This window comes from Lissotriton vulgaris, chromosome 10 (genome assembly GCF_964263255.1).
Source record: "Lissotriton vulgaris chromosome 10, aLisVul1.2, whole genome shotgun sequence".
NCBI classification, from domain to species: Eukaryota; Metazoa; Chordata; class Amphibia; order Caudata; family Salamandridae; genus Lissotriton; species Lissotriton vulgaris.
The window spans coordinates 1150929931-1150943766 of NC_141698.1; the positions used below are offsets into that span (position 1 = coordinate 1150929931).

The 13836-nt window shown below is 39.8% G+C and overlaps 1 protein-coding gene across 1 annotated transcript in view; it reads right to left on the minus strand.

Annotated features, from left to right (window-relative positions):
- LOC147689495 (uncharacterized) overlaps window positions 1–4289 on the minus strand; it is a 107315-nt gene extending 103026 nt beyond the window's left edge. Inside the window, exon 1 of the mRNA XM_086939933.1 lies at window positions 4185–4289. The gene's annotated coding sequence lies outside the window, so the exon portion shown is untranslated. The remainder of the gene's footprint in view (window positions 1–4184) is intronic.
- Window positions 4290–13836: the final 9547 nt, after the last annotated feature.

Sequence of the window (13836 nt, forward strand, 5' to 3'; positions counted from 1 at the left end):
CAATATCATCAAACAAAGTCAGGGCCTTATTTATGAAAGCCTTGCGCCACCAGTGCGTCACTTATTACCCATGTTTAAAGTCATGCATCAGCTGCACATGGCATTCATAAATAAGGGCCAAATACATATACCAATCAATTGCACCCAAAAATCGATTTTTGTTTAACATGTAAGAAGCACTGTGCAGAACCTATGTACAACCAATCAATATCATCAAACAAAGTCAGAGCCTTATTTATGAAAGCCTTGCACCACCAGTGCGTCACTTATTACCCATGTTTAAAGTCATGCATCAGCTGCACATGGCAATCATAAATAAGGGCCAAATACATATACCAATCAATTGCACCCAAAAATCGATTTTTGAATAACATGTAAGGAACACTGCACAGAACCTAAGTACAACCACTCAATATCATCAAACAAAGTCAGGGCCTTATTTATGAAAGCCTTGCGCCACCAGTGCGTCACTTATTACCCATGTTTAAAGTCATGCATCAGTTGCACATGGCAATCATAAATAAGGGCCAAATACATATACCAATCAATTGCACCCCAAAATCGATTTTTCAATAACATGTAAGAAACACTGCGCAAAACCTAAGTACAACCACTCAATATCATCAAACAAAGTCAGGGCCTTATTTATGAAAGCCTTGCGCCACCAGTGCGTCACGTATTACCCATGTTGAAAGTCATGCATCAGCTGCACATGGCAATCATAAATAAGGACCAAATACATATACCAATCAATTGCACCCAAAAATCGATTTTTCAATAACATGTAAGAAGCACTGTGCAGAACCTAAGTACAACCAATCAATATCATCAAACAAAGTCAGGGCCTTATTTATGAAAGCCTTGCGCCACCAGTGCGTCACTTATTACCCATGTTTAAAGTCATGCATCAGCTGCACATGGCATTCATAAATAAGAGCCAAATACATATACCAATCAATTGCACCCAAAAATCGATTTTTGTTTAACATGTAAGAAGCACTGTGCAGAACCTATATACAACCAATCAATATCATCAAACAAAGTCAGAGCCTTATTTATGAAAGCCTTGCACCACCAGTGCGTCACTTATTACCCATGTTTAAAGTCATGCATCAGCTGCACATGGCAATCATAAATAAGGGCCAAATACATATACCAATCAATTGCACCCAAAAATCGATTTTTGTTTAACATGTAAGAAGCACTGTGCAGAACCTAAGTACAACCACTCAATATCATCAAACAAAGTCAGGCCTTATTTATGAAAGCCTTGCGCCACCAGTGCGTCACTTATTACCCATGTTTAAAGTCATGCATCAGCTGCACATGGCATTCATAAATAAGGGCCAAATACATATACCAATCAATTGCACCCAAAAATCGATTTTTGTTTAACATGTAAGAAGCACTGTGCAGAACCTATATACAACCAATCAATATCATCAAACAAAGTCAGAGCCTTATTTATGAAAGCCTTGCACCACCAGTGCGTCACTTATTACCCATGTTTAAAGTCATGCATCAGCTGCACATGGCAATCATAAATAAGGGCCAAATACATATACCAATCAATTGCACCCAAAAATCGATTTTTGAATAACATGTAAGGAACACTGCACAGAACCTAAGTACAACCACTCAATATCATCAAACAAAGTCAGGCCTTATTTATGAAAGCCTTGCGCCACCAGTGCGTCACTTATTACCCATGTTTAAAGTCATGCATCAGTTGCACATGGCAATCATAAATTAGGGCAAAATACATATACTAATCAATTGCACCCAAAAATCGATTTTTCAATAACATGTAAGGAACACGGCGCAGAACCTATGTACAACCAATCAATATCATCAAACAAAGTCAGGGCCTTATTTATGAAAGCCTTGCGCCACCAGTGCGTCACTTATTACCCATGTTTAAAGTCATGCATCAGCTGCACATGGCATTCATAAATAAGGGCCAAATACATATACCAATCAATTGCACCCAAAAATCGATTTTTGAATAACATGTAAGGAACACGGCACAGAACCTAAGTACAACCACTCAATATCATCAAACAAAGTCAGGGCCTTATTTATGAAAGCCTTGCGCCACCAGTGCGTCACTTATTACCCATGTTTAAAGTCATGCATCAGCTGCACATGGCATTCATAAATAAGGGCCAAATACATATACCAATCAATTGCACCCAAAAATCGATTTTTGAATAACATGTAAGGAACACTGCACAGAACCTAAGTACAACCACTCAATATCATCAAACAAAGTCAGGCCTTATTTATGAAAGCCTTGCGCCACCAGTGCGTCACTTATTACCCATGTTTAAAGTCATGCATCAGTTGCACATGGCAATCATAAATTAGGGCAAAATACATATACTAATCAATTGCACCCAAAAATCGATTTTTCAATAACATGTAAGAAACACGGCGCAGAACCTAAGTACAACCAATCAATATCATCAAACAAAGTCAGGGCCTTATTTATGAAAGCCTTGCGCCACCAGTGCGTCACTTATTACCCATGTTTAAAGTCATGCATCAGCTGCACATGGCATTCATAAATAAGGGCCAAATACATATACCAATCAATTGCACCCAAAAATCGATTTTTGTTTAACATGTAAGAAGCACTGTGCAGAACCTATGTACAACCAATCAATATCATCAAACAAAGTCAGAGCCTTATTTATGAAAGCCTTGCACCACCAGTGCATCACTTATTACCCATGTTTAAAGTCATGCATCAGCTGCACATGGCAATCATAAATAAGGGCCAAATACATATACCAATCAATTGCACCCAAAAATCGATTTTTGAATAACATGTAAGGAACACTGCACAGAACCTAAGTACAACCACTCAATATCATCAAACAAAGTCAGGCCTTATTTATGAAAGCCTTGCGCCACCAGTGCGTCACTTATTACCCATGTTTAAAGTCATGCATCAGTTGCACATGGCAATCATAAATTAGGGCAAAATACATATACTAATCAATTGCACCCAAAAATCGATTTTTCAATAACATGTAAGGAACACGGCGCAGAACCTAAGTACAACCAATCAATATCATCAAACAAAGTCAGGGCCTTATTTATGAAAGCCTTGCGCCACCAGTGCGTCACTTATTACCCATGTTTAAAGTCATGCATCAGCTGCACATGGCAATCATAAATAAGGGCCAAATACATATACCAATCAATTGCACCCAAAAATCGATTTTTGAATAACATGTAAGGAACACTGCACAGAACCTAAGTACAACCACTCAATATCATCAAACAAAGTCAGGCCTTATTTATGAAAGCCTTGCGCCACCAGTGCGTCACTTATTACCCATGTTTAAAGTCATGCATCAGTTGCACATGGCAATCATAAATTAGGGCAAAATACATATACTAATCAATTGCACCCAAAAATCGATTTTTCAATAACATGTAAGCAACACAGCGCAGAACCTATGTACAACCAATCAAAATCATCAAACAAAGTCAGGGCCTTATTTATGAAAGCCTTGCGCCACCAGTGCGTCACTTATTACCCATGTTTAAAGTCATGCATCAGCTGCACATGGCATTCATAAATAAGGGCCAAATACATATACCAATCAATTGCACCCAAAAATCGATTTTTGAATAACATGTAAGGAACACTGCACAGAACCTAAGTACAACCACTCAATATCATCAAACAAAGTCAGGGCCTTATTTATGAAAGCCTTGCGCCACCAGTGCGTCACTTATTACCCATGTTTAAAGTCATGCATCAGCTGCACATGGCATTCATAAATAAGGGCCAAATACATATACCAATCAATTGTACCCAAAAATCGATTTTTCAATAACATGTAAGGAACACTGCACAGAACCTAACTAAAACCACTCAATATCATCAAACAAAATCAGAGCCTCATTTATAAAAGCCTGGCGCCACCAGTGCATCACTTATTACCCATGTTTAAAGTCATGCATCAACTGCACATGGCAATCATAAAAAAAGCCAAATAAAAATACCATTCATTTGCACCCAAAATCGATTTTTAAATAACATGTAAAAAACACTGCGCAGGACTTATATACTAACATACAATTTCACTTCTAAAACATAACTATCTGCTTCCAAATATTCTCCATAGAGAAAATAAATCTCTATCTAAATTAAATGAATCATTACTTACCTTTAGAAATGCTTTTGGAGATTGAAAACAGTGTCAGACACACACACCAATTTTTCTTTAGCAGAGGAAAAGGTGTGCTCTCAATACACTGAAACCAAGACTGGCATAGAAAATCTCTATCTTTGTACACATATGCCTTAATTCAACCAATGAAAACTCTTCCCTCACTATTTTCAAACCAACACCCATCCCCCTCTCAAACCTTTCTATCTGTTACCATAGCAACTCCCTCCTAACTGAACTCTAAGGTTCAAAAGTTTATCTTACAATGTTGCAAATTAACTCAGCAAGGATGTTTGACCTGTCAATACAGCAGCCTATACAGGGTATTTTTGCTTTTGGTGACTTTTTTTAAACCATTCAAATTGCTTCTTTCACACAACATAACCATACACCCTAACTTTCAGTTTTCAACTATCTGAATCCACCAATCATTGCTAGTGATTCAAGAGCACAGAAACTCCACAATTATTTTTTTGTGAACTCCTACTGTTCCAACTGCCATTTCATTCCCACACTTCATCTGACTGGACCAGAACCTTCTCACATCATGTACTCTGTTTGGGTTATTGGACATAGCTACATCCACTGGGCTCAAAGGTATGCAGCTAGCAGAAATTTTCATAACCTTGATTTATCAAATGTGGAAATCAAGTGGATTGGCCACAGAGGATTAAAATGTCACCAATTGATACCATTGGTGAAAACCTTTTTGCATCTGCCAGAACCTGACCTTATAATTGTGCACTGTGGTGGAAACGATCTAGGCACATTAACTGGAGTAGGTCTGGAAATGCTATTAAAGGACACCTTTCATCAATTGATGATACTTTTTCCCCACACTGCCTTGGTATATTCCAATATATGCCAAAGACAGAAATGGAACTGGTCCAACCAATTTTGTCCACAATTTGAGAAAGCATGGAAACATGTAAATAAATCTGTTTCTGCTTACATGAGAGACTATGGAATGGGTTCATTATACAATAATAACTTGCGTTACAACATGCAAGACATCTACAGAGGAGATGGAGTGCACTTCTCAGATGAGGGGAATAGAATATTCCTTCTGAATTTAAGAATGTGTATTGGAACCTACTTGTAGGTACCTAAATCAACCACAGAACCCAAAAGCTCTTTTCAGAGCTACCCTAACTCTGATCATTCAAAGCGTTTATTTTTTTCTAACTTTTTTCACTATTTTTCACCAAAGTACGCGTACGAGTACGCTTAAAGGTGCGCGCACCAGGCGCTTCCCCCGCGAAAAATTTAAGAATTTTTATTTTTTTTTTTACGTTTATGAGCCTCCTAAGCCCCCCTCAGAAAACCTAGAGGGTCAAGAAGTCTCTACAGTTCCCCCTTCTATCCATTCCGAACATTGTTTACCCTCCATCTTGTGTCTCGATTGTTCCGAAACACAAAATGGATGACTCCCGTTACGCTGCCCGTGCGCGTACTGGAGCGCGCACTAGTAAGCGCAAAATAAAAAAAGGTGGGAAAGTAATTTACGGAAAACCCAATGGAGACACTTTCATCAAATATAGAATACGCCCTACTACATAGCAGTCCCTACCATTTGCCCAAATTTGGTGAAATTCCATTGAGACATTTAGGCTACAGGCCTCTCTAAATATCCTGAGGTAAATTACATGACAAAAACACACTTGTAATGTTAGAATTTACAACCAATTAAAAAGTATCTCTCATTTTCTACGATTTTTTCCTGTCGTTTGATTGGTTAAGTACAACAATATATATAAAAGAAGAGAGGGAAACACAGCCATTTTGACTACTGCTTCCTGAAGTACACTTGAAAACAAATTTCACTGTCAACTTCAACTAATTTCTCTAAGGTAACTTCTAATTATGGAAGTATATTGTACACGTTAAGTTTATTTCTTAAAAAATATTCTGTTAGTGATATGCTATCCCTCTTTAATAGTTAGAGATAGACATAGACTTCTCTGTAATAGTTATGGATTGAGTTAGGCTTCTCTGGTATACAGTACCCTAACTCTACTAATATAGTTAATTTATATGCAATTTTCAGAAAGAAAATGGAAGGAGAAAATAAGGCAAATGATACTTCTATCAAAGTAAAGGTGGAAAAACCAGAAGATGAAAAAAAAGAAGTTGATTTCATGGATGACTCTTTGGATGAACAGTTTATAGAATGTTTGGAAGAAATTGATTCATGTACATATAATTATGAGGAAATTCCGGACAATATTATGTTAGAAATTTTATTAAATTATGAAAAAGAATCAGAGGAATAAATTTATCTTTAATAATATCAATTGTATCAGACAATATTCTTTTTTATATGTAATTCATGAAGTATTACCAAAAATGTTTAAAATATAAAGTGAGACTTATAGTATACTGTTCAACTATTTTTCTGTTACATAGTAAGTTTACTCATAGTTACTACCTTTCTCCCACTATATTATCTCATATGAATATTTTACACCTCATTTTCATAAGTGAACAGGACAGACTACTCATGATCCCCTAGAAATTCTCAGGGAGTGCTTAAAAGATCTGTTTCTCCTTTCCAGACAGACTATATTATGAATTCCTTATACCACAAAAAATACAATAACAACATGCAAGATGTCTACAAAGAAGATGGTGAACATTAAATTTAAGTCTCTTCATTAGTACCTACATGTAGGTACTTACATAAAATAAACAAATAAAAAAAAAAACAATTCATAAACATACAATTTTTGAAGTGATTATTTTTCCATAGTACGCTCCCCAATACGCTCCCCCGTGCGCGCACCAGGCGCTTCCCCCGCGAAAATCGAAAAAAAAAAAAAATTTTTTGAGGCCCCGCGGGGCCCTTTAATGGCCCCCATATCAAACCTAGGGGGTCAGGGGGGGTCTACCCTGCCCCCTTATGGTCAATTCCACCCTTTGTTTTTGCCACCTCTTATGACTAGATTTTACCGATAGACAAGATGGCGGCCTCTCCGGACTGTTTAGAATGTTTACAGACAACTGAGAGCCAACCAGCTTTCTGCGCGCAAGTCGCGTGTCGCGCCGGGAGCGCTCACGGGTGCGCGCACCCGAGAGCGCCTATAGATATATATATTTTTTTGAACGTTAATTTCTCAAAATCCACTGAAGCACATATCTTGAGACATAGCAAAGGCACATCGGGCTACCAGTCCCTAAAATTTTGCCAAGTTTGGTGGAAATCCATTCAGCCGTTCGGGCTAAAAGTGAAATCGACCGCCCTATGGAAATTAACATGGGGAAAACGCGTTTTGGGACCCCCCTTTTATCTCAGCCCCCGCTTGACGAATCCCCCCCAAACTTTCAGGGAAGGACCGGACCGCCATGAGACCATTTTCCTGAAAATTTCAGGCAGATTCGTCAACCGGCGCCAAAGTTATTCAAAATAGAATGTTGAGATTTAACATTGAAAATTATCCTAACTATAACTACCTACTGGCGACCGCCAGTAGGTAATATATATATTCAATGAAAAAACCATTTGTTTTAGGCCATATATAGTTAGGGATTTGCATTTAGAAAACCTTATTTTACTCGCATAAAACCATTGAAATTCCATATATAGTTAGAAGCGCTAACTATATATCGCGCACCCGCAATCCACTGCTGATGATGTCACATATTACATCATTCATGACATGGTTAGTGACATCACTGATGACATCACTGATGACATCTCAAATGACATCACTGATGACATCACTGAAAACATCTCATTTGACATGACTGATAACATCACTGATGATATCATTCATGTGATAATACGATGAACCTCTTCAGACTCTAATATAACCTTAGATACAATCAGTGTAAACAGACACTCACAGACTGTCTCTCATCCATGGAGTTACTCACACACCTAGTCAGTCATGCAAAGAATCAATCACACCTCCATTTCCTCAACTATACAGTTATACAAACTTTACTTATTCAAACATATACTAACACATATTTACTCTATTATACAATCCCTGATACAAGTTCACAATGATCCATACAGCCACTCACACATTCACTGGCTCTTATGCACAGTTATTTATATATGTCAACTCTCACATGTACTGTGTTTTACATATGTACTTACTTTGACATGTAGCACTGAGATATCCATTCACTCACCAATACACTCATGCACACAGTCAACCGCCCATACAGCTGTTTCCACATGCACTTTTGAAACCATACATCTAGTGAATCAACTGCTCACACATCTATGCACAGAGTCATACACCTCCCAGCCACCCACACACACACTCAGTATCCCATACAAATACTTGGGCAACCAATGAATAACCCATATAGTTACTCATATAGCTACTTATCAACACATGCAACAGTTTACAGAACAACAGACATAATGATGCACACATTAAGACAGTTTAGTCACTAACCCATGCACTCAGTGAGACACATTTAATCACTCACTCATACAGTCAGTCATGCACCTACTAAATCCTTCATCCAGACACTTATACATCCACTCATTCTTCAATATGTAAGACATATTTTAACTTTACAGAAACATACAGTCACTGGATGTTGTAATCAGTGATGTCATCAGTGATGTCATTTGAGATGTCATCAGTGATGTCATCAGTGATGTCACTAACCATGTCATGAATGATGTAATATGTGACATCATCAGCAGTGGATTGCGGGTGCGCGATATATAGTTAGCGCTTCTAACTATATATGGAATTTCAATGGTTTTATGCGAGTAAAATAAGGTTTTCTAAATGCAAATCCCTAACTATATATGGCCTAAAACCAATGGTTTTTTCATTGAATTTTCAAGGTTTTGTAAATGCAAATTCCTAACTATATATCGACTATAACCTATGGTTTTTTCTGTGAATTTCAATGGTTTTTTAATAGCAAATATCAAAAGCTGTCAAATGTCAAGTACGTGATAGATAAAAACGTTTTCGTGTTTATGCACGCTGATGTGCTTTGAACGCTGCCCCTCCCCCCCCACTCCCCTCTTTTCTCTTAGTAGTACTCTCTCTTTGCAGATAGTGAACGGTAGTTAACGCAGACCTTTACCCCTGTTGTAATCCGTCGTACCTGCTTGTCTCTCCATTTGATTGATTATTATCCAAGCATTTACTGTTTTACAATTGGTTCTCTTTGGATCATTCTCTATTTACAAACAAGCACAAAGTCGCAATACTCTGTTTAGTCTTTGCAGATAGTGAAAAATCGTGTAAAAAAATAAAAGTAATAGAGCAAAATCAGTAGACCACTAATTCGATCTCTTTTTGACCTCGGTAAAATACAAACATTAGGAACAACCCTTCATGAGAAATACGAAAATAGTGAAATGAACTGAGCTCCACACCATGAGGGCTGCAAGACAGCTCGACTCCGCCACCCACACCGCCCAAAATAACGACAAACCCTATGCAAATATTATAAATATACACAACACACCAGCAAAGAAACAGAGTAAAACATTTTATTAAATAACTATTTACATAACTATTTTATACTTTTTATTGCCCGATCCGGCTAGCTCAATCGATCGAGCATGAAACTCATGCACTGATAGCAAGCGTTGAGAGTTTGTAGAACGATGGCTTCAGATTTTCCACATACGGTGTAGTGGCGCGAACTGGCAGGGGGCGTTTGGATTCTACGCCTTCCCCAAATAAGATTTTCATACGTGAATGTTCGTTCATGCTTTTTGTCCCCGAGTTGCTTCCATGTCACTGCCTTACACAAATGGCATAAGTCCTGGTTGTTGAGTGCTATACTTCAGAGTTCTAAGCAGCTCTTGTAACACTGTTTAAACCTTATTTGCACCTGCTGCAGCTTCACTATTCAAAGTAAGTGGGGTCCATTTGTGGACCTGACTGCATTGGAAAACAATGTGATACGGTGCCTCCCTAAACCGCTTGACGGAGGCCCCCGAGGGGCGGTGAGATGGCGCGGACTGAGAGGGGGCGCTTGGCTCCTGCCCCCTCCCCAAGTCGTGTTGCCCTGGTGAGGCCTGAGATCGCCCCCGGCATAGGCGGCCGGCTCCCGGGGTCCGGCGGAATTTTTTCCCTTTTGAAGAATCTTCCATTCTGGACCTTGTCCCACAATCCGTTTGACCTGAAGACACACTGTCGTGGGGCGCCCCTTTACCGTTTTAGTTGCCATTCCGCCCGCTTTTGGTACTCTGTGCCTCTTCCGCCATTCAGCTGTTTACCGCCCGCTCTTGCGACTACAACGCCTCGCTCACCATGTAGTTGAGTTGCTCCCGCTCTTAAGATTTAACCAAACTTTTTGGACTGCTGAAAGCGGTTGTATTCCGACCGCTGGTTGGTGGAGACATTTTGACTATATTCTGGACCTGCATTGTCGCGTAATGCGTCATATGACGCGACGCGTTAGCGCACCCGGAAATGCTCCGGTGCGCAAGGCGCAGCTTCCCGGAAACGATCCAGAGCGCGCCGCGCAGCGCGTAACGTAAGCATAACAGGTCATGTGACTTGTTAATAAAACTTTTCATTGGTTCATTTTACTTTTCTTTTCCTAATGATGTAAGACTAGGTCATGTGACCTAAAAATAACACTTTTCACTGGATTAAAACATGTTTTTCCCAATCGATGAAAGCCCCACCTTGTTTCTGGATGTTTCAGACTGAAGCTGGCGTCACCATGAGAGCACCACCATCTCGTAGCTCCGTCGTGGCCATTCCGCAAGCAATCATGGCAGCCGCTCCCCACTGGAAGCCTGCGGGAGTCGACGGCCCCCAAGACTTTTGTACAATCTTCAAGGCTGAGGGGACGCTTTCGAGAATGGAACCCAAGCCCTGGCAGACAAGCGTCCGAGTTCCAAGGTGTCCCATGGCCATTTTACTGGACCAGGCTCAAATCCAAAGAGCCGGCCGCCATTTTAAGAGTCCTGTGGAAGCCGCCTATCGCTGCACCGCAAGAGTGGGAGCAACTCAACTACATGGTGAGCGAGACGCTGTAGCTGTAAGAGCGGGCGCTAAACAGCTGAATGGCGGAAAAGGCACAGTGTAGCAAAAGCGGGCGGAATGGCGACTGAAACGATAAAGGGGCACCGCACTACAGCAGACAAGCCTCCGCCATGTGCTTCAAAACTGCATATGTATCTCGTGATATCAAGGTTGGGCAACCAGTACACAACAAGCAGTTACGAGTCCCATTTACACCGGCGCCATTTTGGGCGCGGCCGGGCAGGTCCAGGATCTACTGAAACATAACAAATGAGGCTGACGTCTCTGAAGCAGTTGACGAACAGCAGGACATAGCAAATAAACATGAACTCTCTAAAGCTGTTAACTCACTGCAGGACAAAACAAGTAAACCTGAAACCTCTGGAATAATTGTCGCACAAAAGAACAACACACAAAACTCTGTAGAGCCTGAAGAAAAAAAACAGAAGGGCACTGTAGTTTCAGACACACTTAACACTAATGACTAAACAAAGATATCGTCTGTTTATGAAGCAGTTATCATCTTCACAGAATTGACAAAGAAGTGTACAGACACCAATGCTATTAAGAAACACAAGGAAATCCTAACGCATCAGCATTCTCGGAAGAGGTTGACACAGATAACATCTTAAGGAACAAAGAAAGACCTGTTCACTCTTGACACCCCAGGTGCTGTGTATGTTGCACTATAGTGCTGCATCGAGAAAACGGACAACCCTATTGATGTGGATTTTTCATTATTGATTATTGTAAAGAAATGGCGACTCCCCCCTTTAGCAGATTAGCTAAATGTTTGCGTAATTTAGGCATAAAAGTTATATTATTGTTGTTGTTGTTGTTATCGTTATAGTTCTGGTTAATTTCAAAAAATGGTTAAATATATTTACAGTTTTTGTTGCGTTCGTTATATTTAAAAGTTAATAAAGTTATATTATTGTTGTTGTTATCGTTATAGTAATAGTTTTCTTTGTAGATGTTTTTCCATCACCCACCCAGGATATCACCACTGTTCCCCATGTCATAAAACTTTAGGATGTTCAATAACTGAAACAGCTAATATGGGTTTACTTACAGGGGACATCTTTTGTTCTGTTTTATAAAGTAAAACTATTGTGAACGCAAGTATTATACATAGTAAGTGTTTAATATAGCATTTGTCAGTCATTGGTTAAGCAGGTAGGACCTGTTCACTCTTGACACCCCAGGTGCTGTGTATGTTGCACTATAGTGCTGCATCGAGAAAACGGACAACCCTATTGATGTTGATTTTTCATTATTGATTATTGTAAAGAAATGGCGACTCCCCCCTTTAGCAGATTAGCTAAATATTTGCGTAATTTAGGAATAAAAGTTATATTATTTTTGTTGTTGTTCTTATCGTTATAGTTATGGTTAATTTCAAATTTTTTTTAAATATATTTACAGTTTTTGTTGCGTTCCTTATATTTAAAAGTTAATAAAGTTTTAAAATCCAACTTTGTTGGAGTGCTATATATTTTTAAAAAATCGGGTGAATGGGGCCTTGAATCGGGTTATTGTCATGTGTGGGCTTTGCAAGTGTACTGCTACAGGATCGGACATTTCAAACTCAAATGCACGTTCTTTTTCTTACCTTTCCGAAGCATGGAGCGCAATAGCAGGCAGAGAAAGGGTGATATACGTGTTGAACACTGCCTGGCCTGGCAAGTTGCTGGCAGTGCCCCCCCGCCCGCTCCTGAAAGAGGGCACACACACACCGCCGCCCCGAGTACTTCACAAATCTTTAAAAGAGCATGCGCTTGTTCATGAGGCTTAAATGGTTTATCACCCCTTCTAGAACCCCTGCATCGACCCTCTGACGTTTCCTGGAAGAATTAGCACGTAACACAATACCAAGCCCTGTCAGCTGAAACCCCCGAGAAATCATGGGGCATATTATCAAGGGGGTTTATTTCCGCTTTTTTGGCTTTAAAAGCCAAAAAAAAAGAGATAAAATTATCTCCCTATTACCAAGCTGTCGCTAACACCAGTTAGTGACAGCTAAAAGGAGATAGCGACCATCTTGGGCCCCGCTTTGCATGTCAGTGATATTTATCACTAATGACATGCAAAGTGGGCGTGCCAAGATGTTAGCGACTGCAAACAGTCCCTAACCATCGCTATCTCCTATTACCAACTTTTGGAGATATTCGCGCTAAGCGCGAATATCTCCAAAACCTAACACCTACCCTGAGCAGTTTTAGCCATGTTATCCAATGAGAAGTGGATAACATGGCTAAGAGCATTTGCTCGATAATGCATGAATATCGCTGACTTTTCAACGATATTCATGCATTGCGACCGTTTTTTATCGCATTTGCGATAAACCTTACTAATAGCAAGGTTTATGTGCGATAAAATTCGCCGATGTGCGGCGATAATTTTTGTCTCTAAACAAGTTAGAGACAAAAATTATCGCTAGTTGTTCGTAATATGCCCCCGGGTTTTTCCTTGCAGGAATCGAGAGGCGGAAGACTAGCACTGAAATCAGTAGTCTCACTCGTGAATCGGGAGGATTGGTATATCTGGATTCTCTACAGCTGGGGCCATAAACTACATCCGCAGGGCTAGGTGATAGCCTAGGTCCGGCCTGGACAATCTGACACAGAGGAAGAGGAGTGTCAGAGGGTGCGGTAGTGAATAGGGTAAAAGGGAGGTGTCGGGCG